General features: G+C 50.2%; 1 protein-coding gene across 1 annotated transcript in view; it reads right to left on the bottom strand.

Moving 5' to 3' along the window:
• Positions 1–6,276, bottom strand: part of LOC109924747 (lysine-specific demethylase 6B) — a 94,264-nt gene extending 87,988 nt beyond the window's left edge. Inside the window, exon 1 of the mRNA XM_048620066.1 lies at positions 6,206–6,276. The gene's annotated coding sequence lies outside the window, so the exon portion shown is untranslated. The remainder of the gene's footprint in view (positions 1–6,205) is intronic.
• Positions 6,277–7,273: the final 997 nt, after the last annotated feature.

Below are 7,273 nucleotides of genomic sequence, written 5' to 3'. Positions count from 1 at the left end.
CTCCAGGCAGCGCGATCAATTCCATGCGTTACATGCCTTTTTAAAAACAAGGTGGCGACGCTCGAGAGGTAAATAATCGCCCGAGGATCACTGAGAGGTAATGGGGGTCCGGCGCTCCCACGCACCCCTCTGTTTGCATCGGCTACAGGATCCGAACTACAAGCTGAGTCAGGGTCATTGATCCCTGTGAAACCCGAAACCTGTGGAACATTCTGGAACAAGGATCCCAACAAGTCGATGTTGGCTTGGCAGCACACTAAGGGCTTAACTAAACACAGCCGCTTCAGCCCCCACTCCATCGCTCTCTCACACCGACCCCCTCGTCCCCAGGCGACACAGATTCTTGCCCCAAGGTGTACATCTCTGTGTCAATGTTGGTATGAGACCAAACCAATTCACCCAATGATAAATTCCAGGCTAGACAAACCAACTGATTTAACCTCATTAATGTCACATCTGAGGGAGCAGACGGATCAGTGTGATGGAATACTCCCCACTTGCCTGGATGAGTGCAGCCAACAACACTCAAGAAGCTTGACACCATCCAGGACAAAGCAGCCCCCGCTTGATTGGGACCACATGCACAAGCATCCACTCCCTCCACCACCAAAGATCAGGAGCAGCAGTGTGTACTATCTACACGATGCACTGCAAAAATTCACCAAAGATCCTCAGACAGCACCTTCCAAACCCATATCCACTTCCATCAAGAAGAACAAGGGCAGCAGATACATGGGAACACCACCACCTCCAAGTTCCTACTCACTGTCCTGGCTTGGAAATATATTGCTGTCCCTTCACTGTCACTGGGTCAAAATCCTGGAATTCCCTTCCTAATGGCATTGTGGGTCAACTCATAGCAGATGGACTGCAGCGGTTCAAGAAGGCAACTCATCACCACCTTCTCAAGGGGCAACTAGGGATGGGCAAGAAATCCTCGCCAACCAGCGATGCCCACATCCCACAAAATGAATAGGGAAAAAAAATCTCCACAAACCCAAAGCCTTCAACCTCAAACCAGAACTCTCAAATCAGGCTCACTTTTTGCCCCGTGGGGTCAGCTTTTATTGGACGGGTGATGTCAGGGGTCTTTCTGTCAACCACACTCCCCAACCACACACCCCCCACAACTCTCTCTCTAACTACTCCTGACCTCCTGTGGTTATTGATGGTCTTTGGACGCACCGACAAGATACCTTCACAGGAAACATGAGCTCCTGCACCCTCCCGCTACACGTTCCTCCTCAGGTCTTCGGGGGGGGCACTTTCCAGAGGACAGCTAAGCATCAAGCCCCTTGTGCTGTGGGTCTGCAGTCAATGTAGGCCCAAAACCAGGGGGCAAGGACGGCTGATACCCCTCCCTGGAGGACATTAGCAAACCAGGTAGGTTTCTGCAACAGATTACTGCTAGTTGTCACGGTCACCATCACAGGGACTAGCCTTCACTCCAGATGGTGAACTGAATTTACATCCCACCAAAGCTGCTGTGAAGTCAGGCCCTAGGACTAGGCCTGGGAGTTGGCTAATCTGGCGACATTACCATGACACTACCATTGCTTTGAGGGACTCCAGGGTTTGGGTGAATGACAGGATCGAGGCCTTATACTGACGTAAAGTGGTCACACTGCAGAGTTCGGAGAGTTTATTACCGCTGCCTGCGACTAACGGTAAAGGGACGTGTCTGAATCTTGAAGACAGTACTTCTCAATTTTCATTTCAACTTCTTGCCGTTCCCATCTGAACTCGATCTGCCTCCTGACGCCCAGCAATAACTGGCCTTCACAAAACCACCACCCTCGCAGCTCAGGAATTAGGAGCAAGGGTAGGCCATTCGGCCCCTCACACCTGTTCTGTTGTTCGAGAGAGCATGGCTTTCTACTTCCCTGACCTCCCTAGTTGATCAAAAGTCCTACTCGGCCTGGAGTGTATTCACTGACCCAGCCTCCACTGCTCCATGTGGGAGAGAATTCCCAGGACTGATGACTCTCAGAATAAATTCTTCCTCACCTCAGTCTTAAATGGGAGACTCATTCGTTTTAAACCGGGTCCCTCGTTCTAAGCTCTTTCACTAACAGCAACACCATCTCACCATCCGCACTGTCAAATCCCCATTCAGAATCTCATTTCAGAAAACTCAAAGAACATCGCTCCATCAGAGTCTGGCTCTGAGCCTCCCTCCCCATTGGCCCTCACCTATGCCCCCTGCCTCTGCCATCTCAAATGTCTCTCCCCCACGACCCCGGCTTACATGTGGCAGTTAGGAGAGAGGCAGGAGTCGGTCAGGTACTGTGCAACACACTGATTGACGGTAGGACCCCGGGAAGCACCGAGGAACAGAGGGGGTCACGGTGTGCACATCCACCAGTCCCTTAAGGCAGGACAGTGGCTCAGTGGTTAGCACTGCTGCCTCACAGCCCCAGGGACCCGGGTTCGATTCCACCCTCGGGCGACTGTCTGTGTGGAGTTTGCGCATTGTCCTCGTGTCTGCATGAGTTTCCTCCGGGTGCTCCGGTTTCCCCTCTCAGTCCAAAGATGTGTGGGCTAGGCAGATTGGCCTTGCTAAATTTCCCACAGTATTCAGGGGTGGATAGATTAGGTGGGTTATAGGGGAATGGGTCTGGGTGGGATGCTCCGAGGGTCGGTGAGGACTTGTTGGGTCGAAGGGCCTGTTTCCACACTGTAGGGATTCTATGAGTATCAGGAGAGATGGATAAGTTAGTTCAGAAGGCATATGGTATACTTGCCTTTATTAGGTGAGGCATAGAGTTTAAGAGCAGTAGGTTATGCTGGAACTGTATAAAATGTTGGTTAGGCCACAGCTAGCATACTATGTGCAGTTCTGGAATCCAATTATAGGAGGGATATGATACCCTCTCCAGCGCTATTTACCAGGATGTCGCCTGGGCTGGCGAGTTTCGGTTATTGAACAGACCGGCCGTGGATTCCAGTCTCCTCCTCATCACCACAGATGTGCAATCCCTCTACACGTCCATCCTCCATCAGGATGGTCTCGGGACCTTCCACTTCTTCCTGGAATTGAACAGCCTCCCATCCTAACCCTATCCCAGCCTGCTTCTAACTCCTCAAAATCCACAAACAGGGCTGCCACCTGTTCCCGTCCCGAACAACTCACCTTTTCCCACCTTAACTATTTTTCCTCCCCTTGTCCGCCCTACGCACATCTGAGATTCTTCCGACACCTTACTTCAGTTTCAGAATTTACAGTTCACAGGCTCCAGCCGCCTCCTCTTTACCATGGACGTGCAATCCTTTTACACGTCCACTACCCAGTCAGGATGGTCTCCGTTTCTTCCTGGAATAAAGGCCTGAACAGTCCCCATCCATCACCCTCCCTCCTCTGTCTGGCTCAGCTCGTCCTCACTCTGAACAAATTTTCCTTTAAATCCTCTCATTTTCTTCAGCTTAAAGGTGTGGCCATGAGTACCCGCATGGACCCCACTCATGCCTGTCTCTTCGTGCGGCATGTGGAACATTTCCCCTTCCAATCTCCCCACAAATCTTCATCCAATACATCAATTACATCATCAGGGCCGCATCCCTATCTCGTACTGAACAGGAAAAATTGATCAATTTTGCTTCCAATTTCCACCCGGCTCTCACCTTCACCTGCTCCATCTCCGACTCCTCCTTCTCTTCCTTGATATCTCCGTCACCTCCTCCAGCCCCCTACACCCCGTCCCTATCTCTGTAACCCCCCACCCCCCCTCCCTATCTCTGTAACCTCCTCCACCCCTTACACCCCTCCCAATCTCTGTAACCTCCTCCACCCCTTACACCCCTCCCTACCTCTGTAGCCTCCTCCAGCCCCTACACCCCCCCCATCCCAAGGAGGTTATCCTTGTAACCTCCTTCAGCCCCTACACCCCTCCCTATCTCCGTCACCTCCTCTGGCCCCTACACCTCCTGCCTATCTCCGTCAGTTCCTCCAGCCCCTACACCACACCCCCCCCATCTCTGCCACCTCCTCTGGCCCCTACAGCCTCTCCCTATCTCCATCACTTCCTCCAGCCCCTACACCCGTGAGATCTTTCCTCCAACTCCAGCCTCTTGACCATCCCCTGATTCCAATCACTCTACTGTTGGCGGCCGTGCCTTCATCTGGCTGGGCCCCGAGGTCTGGAATTCCCTCCCGAAACCTCTCTGGCTCTCACTTGCTTCTATTTTAAGACACTCCCTAAATTTCCCCTTGCTTTTGGCCACCTATCCCCGATATCTCTTTACATGGCTCAGTGCCAAATTCTGCTTGATAATCACTTGGCTTGAGAATGGTTCCCAGCATTAAAGGCGCTGTACGGAGGTAAGCTGATGATGAATTGGGCCATTGATGACCCAGACACAGCTGCCCATTGGCTTGGCCAATTGGAATCACCTTAACATTACCAAAACAGCTTTCCCTTGGGCTACACCATGCCCCATCCCCATCCCCTTCTCCCACCACCACCCCACCCCCCACCCCCCTCAACACACCAGTGGGCTTTGGGCTATGAAAATACTCTCTTCAGCAACCCAGATCTTCAAAACCAGGAAGAGAGACAGACAGAGGTTGCCTGTTGAACAATCTCCACCCTTGAATCCACCCACCAAACTGGATCCAATCCTGCCCTCTAGCCAAAGCTATCGGGGTAATCCCAGCTGATAGCACAACTGGACAAGACTGAAATCTGGCTTTACTTTCGTTAACATGGCGATCAGTCGCTGAAACACAGTCGCACGAAGCTTAAGAGTTTCTTCAACGACAGAATTGATTACAAAATAAGACAAAAATAAAAACAAAACAAAACCAAGCCATCTAGACATTGAACACAGCAAGAAGTATCTTACAATACACAGCAAAACATTGTTTTACAACTTTCTTCCCAATCACATCACTTTATAGAGATGCAAATCCAGAGAAATGATGCCTCGATATCAAAACTTTAAGTTTTACTTAACCAATTCTCCTCAGCTTCTGTCCAATGAACTATGGAATCTTTTTACATGAACATTCATGAAACCAAGAACTTAAATCTTCTTAGCTTTTAATAACCTGCAGATTTCTCATTAACACTGCTGGTATGGAAGTTGCACACACTAAACTTGTTTGCTGAAGTAACATTCCATTAAACTCGTAAAAGCTTTTCAAGAAACTATAGTTGGCTCTCACATCAGTCAGGTCTCCTTCCAACTAACTACCCAAAAAAACTCTCAATCTCTAGTTTCTTCAACTACAATCGATCCTCAAATATCCTGAACCGAAACCAAGCTGACGACCTTCAGTGTTTACCCTGCCAGTCATAAACAATTTTCCACAAACATTCCGGCGTCCCCTGAACTTTGACACATTAGGTCACTGTTCCTGCATCTGACATTTACTGTTCATGAAAGTAACCCTCTCTTTCATATGCCACTATTTTGAAATCCAAACTCTTGAAAATGGTATTTATCGATCACACACCTTTCATCAGATGACACACATTACCTTTCTTCAACAAAGCCGGGGTTCAACGGGTTGGACATAGACCTCCCAAGTCAGAAGGTCACAGGTTCAAGTTTACAATCCAGGCTAACAAACCAGATGCCCACTCCAAGGGATTGTGGGAGGTGCCACCTTCTGACTGAGGCCTTCAACAACGTGCCTATCCTCTTTTTGTGTCAGGTTGAGTGTTGTAAAAGACCCGCCAGCCTTTCAGAAGGAGTGCAGGGGACATTCTCTCGGCTTCCCAACCCTCCCAACACTGACCATGTCCTGGGGCTAACAGGAAGTGCCCAGTCAGTTTCACAACATCCGCCCCTGGGATCCTGCTGTCGACAAACGCTTTCAACAAAATGTTTACTCTTTGAAAGGGAGCCACTCACTGGCTGTGGCTCATTTGGATGTCGTGGGGCAGAAGGCACTACAGAAACGTGAGACCCTTCCTCCCCACATCCTGAGCCCGAGATGTGGGGTTCAGCCAGGTCTCAAGCCTGGGATCTCCCCGAGACCGTGCGCTTTAGGGCTGGAGCAGGACCCTGCACACGCCCCTGCCCTCTGACCCCCATATCCCTCGGAAACCTCCTGCCGCAAAACAGACCCGGAATCAAACAAGCCATGTCAAGTCCCAAAAATAACCATCCTTCACGTACAAACAACCTCCACCCTGTCCCGAAAATACACACTGGACTGGCACGTTGCAACAGACAGCATCCAAGCAAATGCAGCACTCACCTCCACACAGGCGGCTCACAGTGAACGGTCACAGTTGTCCCAACTGGGGCCAAGGGTCAGTCCTGTGGAGGGGGCAGAAACAGACAAACAAACCATTAGTACACAGGAACATGGAGTTGGTTGGCGGTGGGGGGAGAGACAGATGGAGCAGTGAGAGAGACAGAAGTGGGCAGAGTGCGACAGGGAGCAGAGAGGGGCAGAGACAGGACGTAGAGACGGAGAGGCAGAGACACAGACAGACAGAACGAGACAGGGAGACAGAAAGCAAGAGGCAAATACACTAAGGGAGCAGAGAAACCAGGACAGAGAGAAACAAACTGAGGTGTAGAGAGGGAAATGAGAAAGACTCACACAGCAAGGATCGGCAGTTGTGTTACATTAATAACAACTTCTACAGTGTGACCTTGGTCGCTGCACAACACAGCTTCTCCCACAGTACAGACCCAACGTCAGCACCCAGCATACACACAGTAAGGCATTAGATACACATTAAATAAAAACAAAGTGCTGGGCAAACTGGGAACCGTAGGAAAGTTATATTTGACTCGTAACATTAACTGTTTCTGTCTCCACAGATGCTGCCAGACCCGCTGAGTTTCTCTGGCTTTCTTTAAAAAAAGTTTCGGAATTCCAGTATCTGCAGTATTGTATTTCACAGGACAAAACTCCTTCTGCTCTTTGACACTGAAAGTGAAGCTCTCTCTACACTGTCCCTCATCAAACACTCCCAGGACAGGAACAGAAGGAAGTCAGATACAGAGGAAAGCTCTCTCCACGTTGTCCCTCATCAAACACTTCCAGGGCAAAACGTGATTAGATTAATTTAGGATATCTGGTCGGCATGGACGAGTTGGACCGAAGGGTCTGTTTCCGTGCTGTACATCTCTACTACAGGGACAGCATAGGGTTGCAGACAGAGTAAAGCTCTCTCTACACCACCCCCCACAAACACTCCAGGAGGGGGACAGCACGGGGATAGACACAGAGTAAAGCTCTCTCTACACCGTCCCCCATCAAACAATCCCAGGACAGGGACAGCACAGAGTTAGATACAGAGTAAAGCTCCCT

Source organism: Rhincodon typus, chromosome 45 (assembly GCF_021869965.1).
Source record: "Rhincodon typus isolate 14 chromosome 45, sRhiTyp1.1, whole genome shotgun sequence".
NCBI classification, from domain to species: Eukaryota; Metazoa; Chordata; class Chondrichthyes; order Orectolobiformes; family Rhincodontidae; genus Rhincodon; species Rhincodon typus.
The sequence above is the reverse complement of the archived record's forward strand: the minus strand, read 5'-3'. Positions and strand labels throughout refer to the sequence as shown.